We start from the raw sequence: 16046 nt of genomic DNA, 5'->3' as shown, positions 1-16046 counted from the left end.
TGAGAACTTCGTAGTTCGCTATCGTGACTAACAGAATTGTGTAGACTTTAAAGTTCCATTGTTAGTAATAGTAATATAGTATGAAATATTTTTAAAATACCTCTGCGAATGTCTGTGACTAGGAGCTTATACACTTAACAAAACCGACGCACATCACGCATTCATCCCCGACGGGGAAGGTAGATTGGACAACAAAGGCCACCCGCTTGTTCCCAAGTGTATTCCGTCCATGAAATGACAGAGGGCGCGCCTATCGCCATATCCGGCACAAATTACCGACTCCGCGCTAATGGTGAACAAAAAACAATAATATCACTCTCCCCGAGACGGAATTTGAACCTGGGATCACAGCCGGTATCGTACTTCGCACGCAATACAACTCCGCAACCAAGGTAGTAAGTTTAAAATAGTTAAAACAATCATATACAATACAAATAATATATAACTTCATGTAGTCGCTTGACCTACATATTTCAATTTGTTTGTCTGTCTAGTAATGTTACAAGCAACTAGCAAGTGGCCAATAAGGCCAACAACCACGTCAACACCTGTGGAAGACAAGGAAACTAATCCAATGATCTAATACTCATAAAATGGTTTGACAGAGCACCTGTTCTAACTGCCAAGCCGTGAAACGATTTATGTGCTGAGCTCAGTTCCAGCGATCTAGTTTAAGAACTAAGATTAGAGTTAGATAATGAACGTTCCGCAAGATTTACCGTGCAATTTCAACAAGGGTGCCGAGTATTATTAATAGATGGCGCTGTTTGGCAGGTAAATAAATGTTTGCAGTATGTAAAGACTTGATTTGACTGTGATTTTATATTTTACAAGTGTTTTTCTGCTAGTGGAACGGTTTCACGGTTAGTAAGAGCATACGAAAGTGTAATTTAGTATTCTGTGTTTACGATTTTTTAAGTTTTACATATTTTATCTCTATTAGTATAATTTTAAGAGTCTAAAAGTTTCCATTAAGGTTATAGCTTAAGGTCCATTTTTCATACATTTTGTTTCACCTTTAACCTGGGTAACTAAACAAGTATTGACAAGTAACTAGACGTGAATTTAAATTCTTTACTTGTCAATACTTGTTTAGTTACCCAGATTAAAGGTGAAACAAAATGTATGAAAAATAGACCTTAAGCTATAACCTTAAGCTTTTTTATAGAGGCAGAAGCAAGATCAGTTCTATATTTAGTACTAGCACCACCTAACGGAAAGCAACGGCAACAACCACACGTACGTACCAACGGAAGTTAGAAATATCAAATAGAGCTTTCAGACCTACATTGGTATATTTGCGTGAATTTGCGATAGGTGACGCTGTACATATTTATATCTTTTTGTAGAAGTTTTGTTAAAGCTTTACATTGTTGTACTTTATAACAGATGGCATTAAAATGTCTTTCATAATATTTTTTTTAGTTATTACGAGAAATACTTGATAAGTACGTAAACTACACAAAAAAAAATCCTGGTGGTAGGATATATTTTGTCTACCCGGATAGCTACTACCGTACACATGGTGCTTAAACCGGTCATAGTGGCCCACGTGTGACGAGTCCCTGGATCAGCCTGTGTGTATCCAGTTCAAACAGGCCGGCATAATTATGTCGATTGTCTAGGAATAATCATCCCTTGTCAGTCGACATTCTATTGGTCTCTAGTCTCTACACACAATCAGGTGCAGTAGGGTTACTACCGTGAGCGTATAAAAAAATAAAATTAAAAAAAAAAATATTTTATTTAAATGAAGTATTAAGTATATTTGTATTTTTTTAATGACAATACTGACCGCGAAGTCTTTTGGACATAATTGTCAAACTTTTCATAGGTAATAAAACGTTAATGGCATTGTGAAAATAGTTTTATTAAGCTGTAAAACACTGAATGTGGGGTTTGACCCTTTTATTCAGATGTTTCATAATATTTTTTAAATTTATTCTCCTTCGTGTTGTGTAATATTTATAATTAAATGTCATATATTCCGGTGTGTTCGTAGTTCGTGTCCTATAATATCATGGGGCGGATAAAAGCTCCGCGAAATGTGAGAGTGTTTTGAGATTCTATCTAACCCTTCGGAAGTGAAAACGTCAACAAGTTATTTGTAAATAAAATATTTTTAACTCCAGGACTGATTTATCCAAGTTTCGTGTGTATCTATCTATTGCTCACTAACCGTTAATATCTATACATGATAGCTTTTTATTCGATCGCCAATACAGACCAATCAGAGTAAAGTATTATTTGACATGTTCACAAATTACTTACTTTTATTGGTTCATTCTCTGGTTCGGATCAAAGATAAAAAGTAGGATCGTTTATTTAAAACAGCCCTTAGCTCTAACAGACACATAATATATTGATTTTACTTTCACATTTAGAAATATGTGTTAAAATTGATTGCTTTTATGGAAATTGTTCATGCTAATGTATCCAAAAGTTATCCTTTCACCGAACTTCAACCAAATCTGTTTACAGTACGACGTGATTGAGTGACAAGTATTCTAACTTCTGTAATGAGAGTTTGCTTCCGATTTGTAATGGAAATTATGTCCTCTGAGATAACGAATTAATTCTACACAAAATTTAAGTAAATATATTCATAATTCACTAGGTTTTAGGTATATCTTGTACGTGAGAGACCGTCTGTGTAAGTATCGTTCTTCAGAATCAATATAACCAATTACATACACGTGTACGATTTTAATTGAAAATATCGATGTGTAGTAGAAGTATAATGTATTTTTCTCTTACATTTTCAGTTGCTATCAATTAAAAATTCTTCAGAAACTTGTTTGTCAAAACCATGATTTTCTTAAACTACTTGATATCATTAACCTATGACGTTTAAATATAACAAAAATATAGTGATATTTTTCGCAATTTCGAGGCCATTTACGTTATGTGTGCGGAAGAAGAAATATTAGACCAACAAAATATTGTGTAATGTTCCTAAGTGCGTGGTATGCGTGTAGCACGTACGAGGCGGTAATTTATTTAAAGCATTTTTAGAAGCCACTTTGCTTACCTGTGTGATATGTATATATTCTATGCCTTATTCACTCCACGAGGGATGAAATTTTTGACACTTATTCAATTTGACTTCGTAAAGAATATTCGGAGAAGGAATATCTAAATATCGAATACTAAATAGGTACAATGTGTTGTCTATTTCTTGTGCCAAGCAGAAATTTGCCTTCGCATGTTCTGTTGCGTTCCTAGTATCTGATGTTCGGATCTTTATATTTTTTTACTATCGAGTGGTTTTGGAAACAAAGGTGTTAGTCCGCTCAATCCGTCGATAAGTCATTTACAACCGTTTTCAATAAACGATCTCAATCTCAATCTTCAATCCAATTCCGAGATTGAACCAATCAAAATAACTCATTTGTAAGCTTGTCACAAAATACTTTGTTCTAATTGGCTCATTTTGAGATCGAAAAAAGCGATTGAGATCATTATTAGAAAATGGCGTATAATGAATTGAGTTGTTGTATATGCCATGCATACACAACGTATGTACAAGTAATATGTGCGTGTTATGCCATTACCAAATATTTTTATATTATCCACACACACTCATCACGCATTTATCCCCGACGGGGTATGCAGAGGCGCAACCAGGGCACCAACTTTTCGCCAAGTGTGTTCCGTCCCATGGTGTGATAGGGGTCGATCCTATCGCCATATCGGGCACATTCCAGACTCCGGGCTGATACTGAGTAGAAAAACCCAAATATAACTTAGCCCGACCTGGGATTCGAACCCAGGACCTCAGAGCGCTGTCGTACCGCGCATGCAGTCCAACTACGCCACCGAGGCATTTTATATTATCCGTTTTTCTTTAATCCATAAATGTAATGCAAAGGCAGTAATCCCAGTCCTATAGGTTATTTTAAAATCCATCATGATATTGGCGGCTGGTCTGAATAGGTATAACCAGCCCTTTTTGGTCCGTCTTAATAAACTAAAGCCGCGGATCCTTTCGTAATGTAATGTCATATCGTGATCTTACTATTCGTCTACACAGTACACGCTCTAGGTTAGTCTTTCCTAAAGTAAGCGATAACGCCCTCTTTTGGTCGCTGAAGGGTTTCAGAGGGGTGGCAAGGGTCTAGTGGAATTTGGGGCGACGAAGTAATAGTATTATTCGAAATAATAACCTAATGTGTTAGTTACGTGTCAGAAAAAGGATGAAACTCCTATGCAGGAGAGACTATCGCACCCTCATAACTACGACGGACTAGGTATATTTGACTAATATTGTAAATGTGAAAGTTTGATAATGTTTGGATGTTTGATAGAAGTAAACGTAGAAACAGGTGAACGCATTTAGATGAGATTCGGGACACAGATAGATCATGTCCTTGATTAACGCATAGACTACTTATCATCACGGTAGTTTGTCACCATGAGGAATAATTTTTTAATCAAATTTTTAAGTATATGGCGCAATTATTTTACAGGTGCCGCTATCATCAGTGTTTTAAGAAGCAGCAAAAGCTTTACACGCTGGAATAGCCCTGATAAGCTTAGTTTAATATAAAGTAATTTGGGGGGTACTAAAAAAAATCTCAAAGTAGGAATAGATGAATTACCTTTCCGGTAGGTTACCGCTTGGCTGGGTCTCGGGCATTGCAAAGTTTATGGGCGGCGGATGCTGCTTACCATTGGACCGCTTACTTGTTTGCTTACCAAGGCAATAAAAAAAGTTTGAGAACCTATGGTCTAGCAGTCTTGTTCGTACGAGTATTAGGGAATCTGTCCATAAGCGGAATGCGTAAATGGAACGAACATATTTTTGGGTAGGAGAAGGTAGCCAAAGCCTTTTGGTGTAGTGTTAATATTTGGGGTTCTTATACTGAGAAGGTTTTGACCTTAGTCTGCCACGATAGCCTAATGCGGGTCGGCAGACTTCACATATCTTAAATTCTTGAGGAGAATTTTCTAATAGTAAATATATTTTATTTAATCATCGTTTTTTCTGCATCAATGTGATTGATATGTTCAGAGTATTCCATATTATATGTTTTTGAGAGATGTTTTGTTTCTCGACAGCCAAAATTATGTCGTATGGTACAGAAATTGGCTGATCCCAAAATGGATAGTTTCCAAGCCAATGTAGTGGATTCTTTACCACATATGCGGAGGCCGCTATCCACCCCCCCCCCGGTATATCCCCATCAGAAATATTAATTTATTTCTGAAATAACCACGACCATATTTTATACTCACCAGTTCCAACCGCAGTAACAATTTATACTCTAGTTTATGTATCGATAAACATAAAATACTCGTAAAATATGAGCACACGTCTATTTGTGGTGACGCTTTTAACTAAAATATCTAGAAACATTGAATGATAGTACAGTCACTCAAAACATTCAAAATTTGAAATCGGAAAAATATTTTGCTCTCGCAACACTTTTTTCTTGACAATAAAGGGGTTACTGTACTTAACATAAAGAAAAATTGTTTCCATGAAACAAAACATGTATAGAAGATTTGTAGTTTTGAATTCGTTCAATTACTTATGTGGCTGACTGTACATAACGACGTATCGTATCGTTATATCGACACGGCCCGACTTTGACTCCGTTCGTTCCAATATAACATCGGATAAATATTAATTATTTAGTCTGACTACACTTTTTGGTTAAAAGGAGGTTAATCAACAATTCTTCGATATAAGTCCACGTACACTGACGGTAGGATTTATTTTATATCCGCCCGTGTAGTGACCACCGCAAACAAAACAACAACAACCGGGTGTTAAAACCCGCCATAGTGGCTCACGTAAGTGTGTCGCGTTTCGGGATTAACCTGGGTTTTTCGGTTCCAACAGGGCGGCATAATTGTGTCGACTGTCGAGGGATAATCATCTCTCGTCAGTCGACATTCTATTGCATTCCATTTACTATCAAGTGCAAAGGGATCACTTTGCCGCGCTGGTAAAAAAAAAACTGTTCCTCGATTCGTCGGATGTGGTAAACTAAGCCGGTCCATATTTTGATAAGATTAAATAATGAGGTTCCGTGCATTAGCTAATCTGCTTAATGGTGTGAATCTCGGACTTGACTTAGCAAGCAGGGAGCGGTTATTCTCACATGTTAAGAAATGGTCATTGAACTACGAGAGTCATTTTTTCAGTGACTGGTTAAAGATGAAATTTTCCGAAGGGAACAACATATTATAGGTATTTTATATATTTATTCTCAGTGTCATATTACCGTGATGAACCTACATAGATTATCTCAGCACTACCCTAAGGTTGACTGGTAGAGAATGCCTATGGCATGAAGTCTGCCTGTATACATTTGTATATTAAGTGCAATAAATAAATATTGATACTAATATGTAAAAATGCGGTCTGCAAGCGTTCTAATATTAATTAGATTCTTTATAAAAGGAAGCCGGTAGAATTTTATTATATGGGAGCCTTCCCCCACTGATATCTATATATAATCTAGTAGGTGAGAATAGGCAAGCGTGTTATCAGGACTTCATTTTGTCATCATTTACTGACTTGGTGGCGTAGTTTCTTTGCGTGGAATGATACCGTTTTAGGGTCGGATAATGATATAGGGTTTTTCTGCTCAGCATCATTCTGGTCTATAATTCGTGCTTGATACGGTAGGCTCGCTGTGTATGACAAAAGGGGGTAACCTTGTTACACCTTTGTCTACACCTTTGGGGATAGATGCGTGATGTGTTTGTTTTTAATTGGCTACCTGTTAGAAATTCGAGTTCTAACGATTGTAACATCTCACAGATTTATTTATTAATGTTTAAGTTATAAATGTACATCATATGTTATTTTAAGCTTAGACTAGTATCAACATGTTTGTCTATTTGCGAAATAATTATACCACACCGCACATGTGAATCCGTTTGATTGCTAAAAACAGGTCACGCCCTCGACCAAGCCTTTTCAGGAAAACGCTACGAATAATTCAATCATAAACATATTTCAACATAAACGTAATTATATAGGTTGCATGACATCAGCCTTAATAATTTAAAACATAAAGATTGTCCAATTATTTAGTTCTAAACAGGTTTGCACCTTTTCGTATCTTTAACAAAAGGTTTTAGTTTAATGTAAAGGCTAATTTAACAAAAAATCTGTGATTACAGTACTCAGAGAGTAAGTTAAGTTTACGGCGTATAAGCCATTTTAAATTTTTATTTCTTCAAAAGGTCAGTAAAAAGAGCGATGACACTTTTACAATTCGGCATGTATGCCGGTTTGATATTACAATATATCGTAATATGGTAAGTAATAAAGTTACTTTGAGGGAATAGTACCGCCTTACTTTAAGTTACTACTTATCTCATATCGCCAAAATTTCGCAAAAATGTTTACTGCGAATAGATTTGCATGAAATTGGTGCAAAGAGCGGCAAAGGTAGATCGTTAGTTGGGTAACATATCCCTTTTGTCCTGGACAAATTTATAATTTTTCTTGGTGCTATAAAAACTATATTACATGGACGAAACCATGAGCAAACGCTAGTGATTTATAATAAGAAAGAACAGATTTCAATTACGCGAACGGAATTCCGGAAGGAATGTCTTTAAGTAGATCAAAATAATAATTTGTTGTGATGGAAGGAGTATTAAAATTTCTCGTGAATATTGTAATATTAATATGTTAAAAAATTCCAAGAATTTTGTTTATTATTAGAAACATGTAACACCCTCGTATTAAGTACATCCAGTAGGCACTAATATTAATGTTTTTATAGACTGTTGATAAATAAGTATTTATATTTGCCCTTGAATAAAGCAGACAAAGTAGAAATTGTTACCTGGACAATGTTGGGCGACTAGGTTATTACCTTTTAACGATCACAAACAATAACCATAGACACATAAAACACTTACGTCTGACATGTTTATTGACCGTAAAAACTGCATATACAGCTTAAAGATTAATCACAGTTTAGCAAAATTCATCACCGATTCAAGTTAAACCCTGACCCCATTGCTACGATGCTTATCAAGATCGAAATCATCGATATCAGCCCAGTGACCAAGAAGTATATTCGCCGACCGCGCGGCAAAACTCCCTAGTCTTCAGTTGGTATGACGACCGCGCGCCGGTAACACTGTCGCGCGTGTCATCCCCAACAACACGACAATTTAAAAAATATGAATTAAACACTGGCCGAATGGAAACCAAAAAATGACATTGACGCATTCAGTGTTCTAAATTTGAAAGTTTACGCGCCAATCGAGATGCATTCGACGGAGCGCGAGTCCGCGGGATTGCGACGCGTTTGTTGACAGTTCGAAATTCAAATAACATTTAAATAGTTTTTAGTGTTTGTGTATTTCAGTGTTTTGTGTGCTCAATTTTTGTATTAAGTGTGGTAAGATAAATAGGACGAAGTGATTGGTTGTTTTTAACTATCCTGCATATATGTTGCGGTATGTTACTCTTCCAAAGTTTATTTGATAAAACACGCACGACGAACAATGTCACAGCGTATCGACCTATTTTAATTACTGTCCGTGACTTTGAAACTGAAAAATTCTATTAGGAGACTTCAAGGTTCCCATGTTATTTTTCAACGTAAAAACAAATTATTCTAGTTATAAAATAACACATTATAGTTTCTAAAACACTAGTATTTTTGATTAACGTTATATTGAATTAGGTACAGGTTTTTAACAAGATTTTGAAATAATTACCGCTATGCCTAATCTATCAACGACAATTTCTTAGAGTTTTTTCCTATACTATACAATTCTTATTCAAAGAAGTTATACTTGTTCAACCAGAATGAGTAGTAATCTATATTATTAACAAGTAGTTTATAACAACTTACTAAATATATTATATACATCTGTATTGACCAAAATAGATTATTTACACCGGTATTAACTAGATAAATGAATAGAAATAAAAATTTACTGTTTAATAACAAATTGAATCCTCTTTGGATCTTTTGCTCTTGCCGTTTGAAATTCCGATCGACAATTATAATAACGAAATAAATTGTGAAGCTCTTAGGCTAAAACAAAGAGCATTTCTAATAATACAGAAAGGTATTTTTATACGATCTGTAACGCAAATTAATTGAATATACAATCCGAATATAATTTCGCGTCAAATCGTAGTTACCATTTCTATATTTCAGGAGTTTATTTAAAAAAATATCTATCTATAAATTGTATAAAAAATATATTAGCTCTTTAAACAAGAAATAAACAGTACTTAATTCTTATTTAATCTGAGACACCATTTTGAAATTGTGCTTTTCCGTTTCATGTGTCAGATGTAATCCTCTGAAATATATTCTAGAATATCTTATGTGGTATTAAATCCCCTGGTCATCGTTTGATTTATATGTACGTCCAATATAAGCCGCACACCCACCCTTATTAATACTGTCTGGCCATAGTCTGCCGAGCCGACCAAATCTGGGCTAAAATAAATAAATAAATAAATAGTAATATCGTAACAGATCATAATGTATTTTCATTTTGACTGAACTAGGGTACGTATCGATACATCACAAAGAATGAAAACAATTAACCAAAATTTTACTAATATTAGTAATGGCTTTAAACATTTGGATGTTTAAAGCCATTACTAATATTAAAATTTAAAGCCATTCCTAATATCCAAATATTACCCTCCTGAACATTATATTTCTCTTAAAATTTACACGAAACGTAAATTGAAGATATATCTCTAGAATTTTGTTATACGTAAGGGTTTTATTGAAAATAACTTTTCATAATATATAGGTCTAACAAACATCTTACATTATATACGATACGGTTTTTTAAAAAATATAATAACAAGTGAACAATATATTATCCATACATATATAAAACCATATTGAACCAAAATCTATTAAATACTTTTTGATGTGCTTCATAGAGAGTGCGATCTGTAAAGAAAAGTAGAAAAGTAGAGTACAGGAGTTGTTGCGGCATAACAATTTACTCTCTTATTAATCTGGTCACGATTGTAATATCCTGTGTAATGTGCGTAGAATACGCGGCGGTGACTGCGGTGATGTAGCTAAATTTGAAAATAATAGTTTATAAACTGCTACAGGACGGATGATAAATAATAAGTTTTTTCCTACTCCCATTTCAATATAAATATATATTATAGGTATTAATAGCGATATAAACATTTTTTAACCCGAGTACGGCAATCACAGCAGTGAACAACGAACCTGATGGCAAACAGAGATGTGCTAATATAACGTTCAAAAACAGACCTTGTTGTTTTTATATATAATTTCCTCCGACTTTTCGAAGACTTTACTCTCTTCATTGTCACGGGGCGGACTGCATGAAGGCTGCAAAGTCCGACACGTAAGGAGAAAATTATAATATGAAAAACAGCGAAAAATGTTTCATTTCGATGTCTCACAATCGCGTAAACATAAGAAATCATTACAGATATATCTTTTTGCTCAACCGCTATCATTCTAGCATTACCAGGAATGCTTCCGTAATCTCTACTGACAAAATATTTATCGCAAGAAAACAAATTATAGACCGAAGTGTGGTTTTGTGTCCGATACTCTCCTCTCTCCATCTGGTATAAAAGGTGTGAGTATATGTGCGTGGAAATAAACTATAGGCAAAATAATGTCTTAACCTATATTTGCATTTTTTGCCCTTTTTCTCAAACGCTTCTTTGAGTCCAATACGTATAACTTGGGCAAGTTCTCCTCGTAAACTATTTGACTTTACTAACTTGTCCTTTATTTCATTGCTCCGATACCGAATCCTTAAATTCAATATCAATAGATATGTACGCAAAATTATTTTCGTAATACTAAGTAGTAGTATTAATAAACTTAATTATTAATTTTACGTTTGTGAATAAATATGTAAGCCGAAATAAACAATAAAATATATTAAATGCAACATAAAAATTTGAAGCGATATCGTTTATTGTATCTTACTCAGATTAATAAAATAAAATGTGTTTTCATTTGCATCTAATTAGAGTACAACATTTATGTATTTGAAATAAAAGAAAAAGCAATCTAAATCAACACGCGCTATAAAAAGTAAAACAACGTATTTAAAAATATATATTAACAAAAATAAAGACGTTTTTATCGCAGTTTTCTACAATCTGATGAAAGGCAGATGCGTTCTTAAAGTTTCCAGACTTTTTATTAGTTTCGAGATACCTATCTTTGTGAAAAGTTTGATTTTGCCGTAGGTAATGTATTTATTTGCATGTTTTCCAATTTAACTGAATATTAATTTATTTTTAACAAATATTTTCAATATAAATCCTTTGCCATCCATACCCAGGAACTGAAAGATTCATACTTAAATAAAATTATTAATTATAATAAAAACTTTTGCAAAATTATAGCGTGTGATGATTAAGATTGTTTTTTCTTGATTGGGAGTCCCAAGCGACTCGTCTCACACAGTACATGATAAAACATAGGAGAGAAATAAAAGCCTGTTACCACGTTCGACCACAAATTTCAGACTCCGGGCTGCTACTGAGTAGAAAAACAAAAAATCACTGTATCCCACCCGAGGATCGAACCCGAGACTTTAGTACTATGGTCGTACAACAACCTCAACGTCAATTGAAGCAGTCAAGCATACTGCTTTTAACTAAAAATAATTCCCTTTACATAATATTACCTTTTTACTGCCTATTAAAAGCGATCTAAATATACAATTGTAAATATGAGCCATATTTTATCAACGTACTGTCTATATTTCTGTACTAGCGGACATTAATAAGTATACTTTCTACACTCTGTACTAGTAGACATTAATTGATCGGAAGAAGCGTAAGTCAGACAAGTGGCTAATCAGATGGCGGTCTCGCAATTGCTCAGTTGTAGAACTATTTGTCTAACATTTGGTCTCGAAGGGAATAACTTAAAGCACGGGAAACTTTGTTTTGAACCGCGTTTATTCGCGTTTAGCAATATCATATTTATATATGAATACAATGTATTCCCTGTTGTCAGATTTGACCACAGTATGAATCAACTTGCTCAGGTGTTTTTTCCTCGTAGAAAATCATCATGAATGTGTACTGCTTTTGCATTTGAAATCTATCTCTAAAATAATCTTTTTCCTTTGAAGTCAATGAATTGAATTTATGTTGATGAACAAAAGAGTTAATCTTTTACTAAATATACGTTAATAACATAAAAATCCATGCCATTCAGAATATTTATTTATATGTATATAAATATATCAACAGAATAGCTCACTTGAGTTTATCGATCAAAAGGAAAACGAATTCATTTAGAGTTAAAACCCTCAAACCGCCAATTGACATTTACAAATACAGTAGCTTTATTTATAACCAAATTACAAACTGAGATCACAATGTCGTATCTGAATATTCTTGGAGGCATGATTATTTACGTCGTCGGGAAGTACAAACGATTTTCCCGACCGATTTACGTAAATAATTTGGAAACAAACGGCCAGTGACAACTGCTTGGCCGCCAACGTGTTTTCACCTCGATGATATTGCGTGGGCTGACGTACCCAGCTACATTTAATTTTATTGTTTTCTCAAAAAGATTTTCGCATGTCGGCCATACATCAAAATGGAGTGGCACAGTTTTTACGAGTGTTTATTTTCAGTCAATTGTTTAGAATCTTTTTGATATATCTAGATTTTAATATGTAAAGTTTTGCCTTCCACCAAACTTTTCTCAAGTTTGTCTTGGGAGTTTTCGATAAAACTACGAAATTTGGGGTTATTCAAATTTCCCTAGCCTCCTAATTTTTTATTTGAGTATTCGTTTTTTTGCACCTGATGGTAAGTGGAGCGGGGTCCAATAGAATATCGACTGACGAGAGATGATTCTCCTCGACGGTCGAAACAATTATGACGGCCTGTATGGAACCAGATGTACATAAGCTTATCCCGAAACGCGACACATGTACATGAGCCACTATGTTTAGTAGTAAAACTATCTCTTTCACCAAAATATCCGGAGTTTACTAGTCGTTCATAGCTTAAGTAATGGTAGAGTCCAATGGTAGAATAGCTCTACCTACTAGTCACTAGAGCTACAAAATGGTCTAAACTAAAGCTACGCCATTATATAAAACGGGTATGTTGGCCAGTCTTACATGCATCAGCACTACTTAAGGATTGATTGGATTTGTTCGCTCAGTGGAGAGATAATCTACATACGACTCTCTCTTCCCGGAATCATGCAAAACGCCCGGAGGATAGGCGATAAACTTCATTACGCCAACAAGCAGCATACGTACTTTGTTCTGTTACAGATTTTAGAAAATATTTTGTATTTTACGAAGCTAGGTTTACGTCACAATTTATGTGAGTCTGGAAACAGTTTTGTTCAAAATCTAACGTTCATAAAGAAGATAAACGGTTATCTCTCTCTCTGGGTGTTTGGACTGATTTTGTAGCACTGACCAAATGTAAATACATCTTGAAAACAGTTGAGTGTAGACGAAAATATTGCAACGTCTCCCACTTAACAATAAATCTTAAAACTATAACAGAGTATAAACGTCTGCTCAAAATCTATTTTTTTTTTAAATACCCCCTTGAAAGGCTAGCCAAGAGTTTCACGTCGGCGAAACTATGAGCAGAAGATAGTAGACAACTTGACATATTGTGAAAAATATATTTGCAATTGAACGACAAGACACAGCTTCGAAAAGCCACAAATAAATAAAATTATTCATGCGTGTTATAAAATGTTCACGCTTCAATAACCATCGGATATTTCAGACTAAACATTCCTCTAGTTACAGGAAAAACGATTACGATTAAAACATCCATCATCAGATGTTAATAGTATACTATTTACTCAAAATGACAATTTTATAATAAACAAATCATTCTATTTTATTTCTTCTAGCCACCACCACATTATATTTGGTTAAAAAAAATCTAATACGTAGTTTCATAATTAATACTAAGCGTTTTTTCGTAAACAATACCAACCCAAACAGCATTTATTCACCACTTAAGTCTAACATAAAGGGAAATATGTCAGAAAACAATGAACACTGACCTTCAGCTTTTTATATTTTAATGAAGTGATGACTAGGCAGTGGCCACAGGGAATAGCGAACATCCCTCGCCCTTAAATCGTTTGACGTAACATTTGATCTAGATTCTATTGTTACTAATGGCAGGTCTATGAACATGAATATTATTCATGGATATGAAAGCAGATAGTAGAAATTATTCTTATAACCTTTATCGTTTATTTGGTTTTGGTTTAAAGTTATGTATATTTGGAGTAGATGTACTGATGGTAAAATGTGTGTATCCGTCCAGATAGTGACCTCCATACACAAGGTATAAAACCCTTGATAAGTTTATTATTACACATTTTTGGAGTTAGTTATAATGTAATAACTTTGGTTGTCCCAATTATAAATAAGTAGTTGCCCACGCATGTTGCGTTCCAAGATCAACTTTTGTACATCTGGTTTCAAATAAGCCAACAAAATTTTGTCGACTGGCGAGGGTTTCCTACGTCAGGCGACGCTCTACTCTGTCCACTCCGCTTACTATGAGGTGCACTGAAATCACTTCGCTGTACCCGTATACGATTTAATCACCTTCAAAAACCAAAAAATAATTATATAACAGGTATATACTGGTTACTAATTTTGGAGTCTAGTATAATTAAAAAAGGTTAGGTAAACTAGTTACATAAATTAACAAATATATGAAGAAAATGTTTCATTCTAATTACTCACCGACTTCAAAATTGGTAATTAGTATATACCTGCTATGTTAAATTAATCTTTAGTCTTTAGTAGTATTTCAAGGCGGTAATTTTTTGTTAAAAGCTTTTTATTTTGTTTTTTGTTTTTGCAGTTACTTTCGGAAAGCGACTTGTCTAAATGAGCCAGTATAGTTTCTTACCATAACTTTTCTGGTCTATATATTCTGAAAATAAAATAGCAAATCCTACTATTCAAATATTATTAATAGCTAATAAACGGTACCAAGTTTTCGTGGTGTCATCGACTCTTTTATGGCTGGGATACTTCGGGAAGGTTATTCGAAAATACTTTAATCGACTAATTAATCCTAAATAAATTTTGGAATATATCCAAAGCATATAATGATGATAAAAAGACAAAGTATATTCAAAGTGAAATCGATAATTATCATGCCATTTTTTTTTATCTGTGCATTTTAAATTATAGTTAATACTGGGGCCTTATTTTCTATGGCAATGTAAACTCTTAACATGGTCATGTTACGTTATCTTCGTGAAGTTAGCGGGAAATGCTATTCTGTATGCCAATTTCAATTGTCAAACGCAATGAGGTGCATTCAGTACATATCCTTGTTGTTTCCATAAAATATCCGACACCCACCTGGCCTATATAATAATATCATTAAAATTCTATACAAATAGTAGACTGCTGTCTTCGAGAGCACTTGAATACTCAGCAAAACGATATATACCCTACGGGCTGACGGAAAACTGTGACGTCACACAAGTACAGTAAATCAACATCACGAAATCACTATATTAATAACTCGTACATAGACGCATGACATATTTCGATGTACAGAATTTCAAAGGAAACTACAAAGCAAACTATTAATTAAATAGTTGTGAACATTAATAAGTGTTTGGAGAATATTAATGTATTGTTTATTAATAGTACAGAGTTATGCATAATATTGAGAGTAACAAACTGAGCTAAGTTCATCAAATTATACTTTGAAAAGCGTCAATTTTTCGGTAACAGTGGTTTTTTAGTCATTACTGAGATGTAAAATCATAAGGTACCTACTAAGATTATTTTATGTCGAACTTTATGAAGTGTCAATAGACTGAATTTGTGAGATTATTTAAAAAAATGTCCAAGACTATATTCGACGTCAAAAAATAATTCTCATAACTCTCGTATTTCAATCGCAGTTTTTGTCACGTGGTTTTCATAAAAAACAATCAAATATCGGCCAGATTCCTACTAATTTCAGCATATCATAATGACGCCTTAACATTATGGATATTGCCGTTTCGGAGTCGGTAACAAATCCATTATGAGAACGG

General features: G+C 34.1%; 1 protein-coding gene across 1 annotated transcript in view; it reads left to right on the top strand.

Annotated features, from left to right (window-relative positions):
• The first annotated feature begins 8081 nt into the window (after positions 1-8081).
• The window catches only part of LOC115440855, a 54661-nt gene continuing 46696 nt past the window's right edge, over positions 8082-16046 (top strand). Inside the window, exon 1 of the mRNA XM_037440330.1 lies at positions 8082-8294. The gene's annotated coding sequence lies outside the window, so the exon portion shown is untranslated. The remainder of the gene's footprint in view (positions 8295-16046) is intronic.

This window comes from Manduca sexta, chromosome 19 (genome assembly GCF_014839805.1).
Source record: "Manduca sexta isolate Smith_Timp_Sample1 chromosome 19, JHU_Msex_v1.0, whole genome shotgun sequence".
Taxonomy (NCBI): domain Eukaryota; kingdom Metazoa; phylum Arthropoda; class Insecta; order Lepidoptera; family Sphingidae; genus Manduca; species Manduca sexta.
Note: the sequence above shows the minus strand (reverse complement) of the source record. Positions and strands in the feature narration are given on the sequence as shown.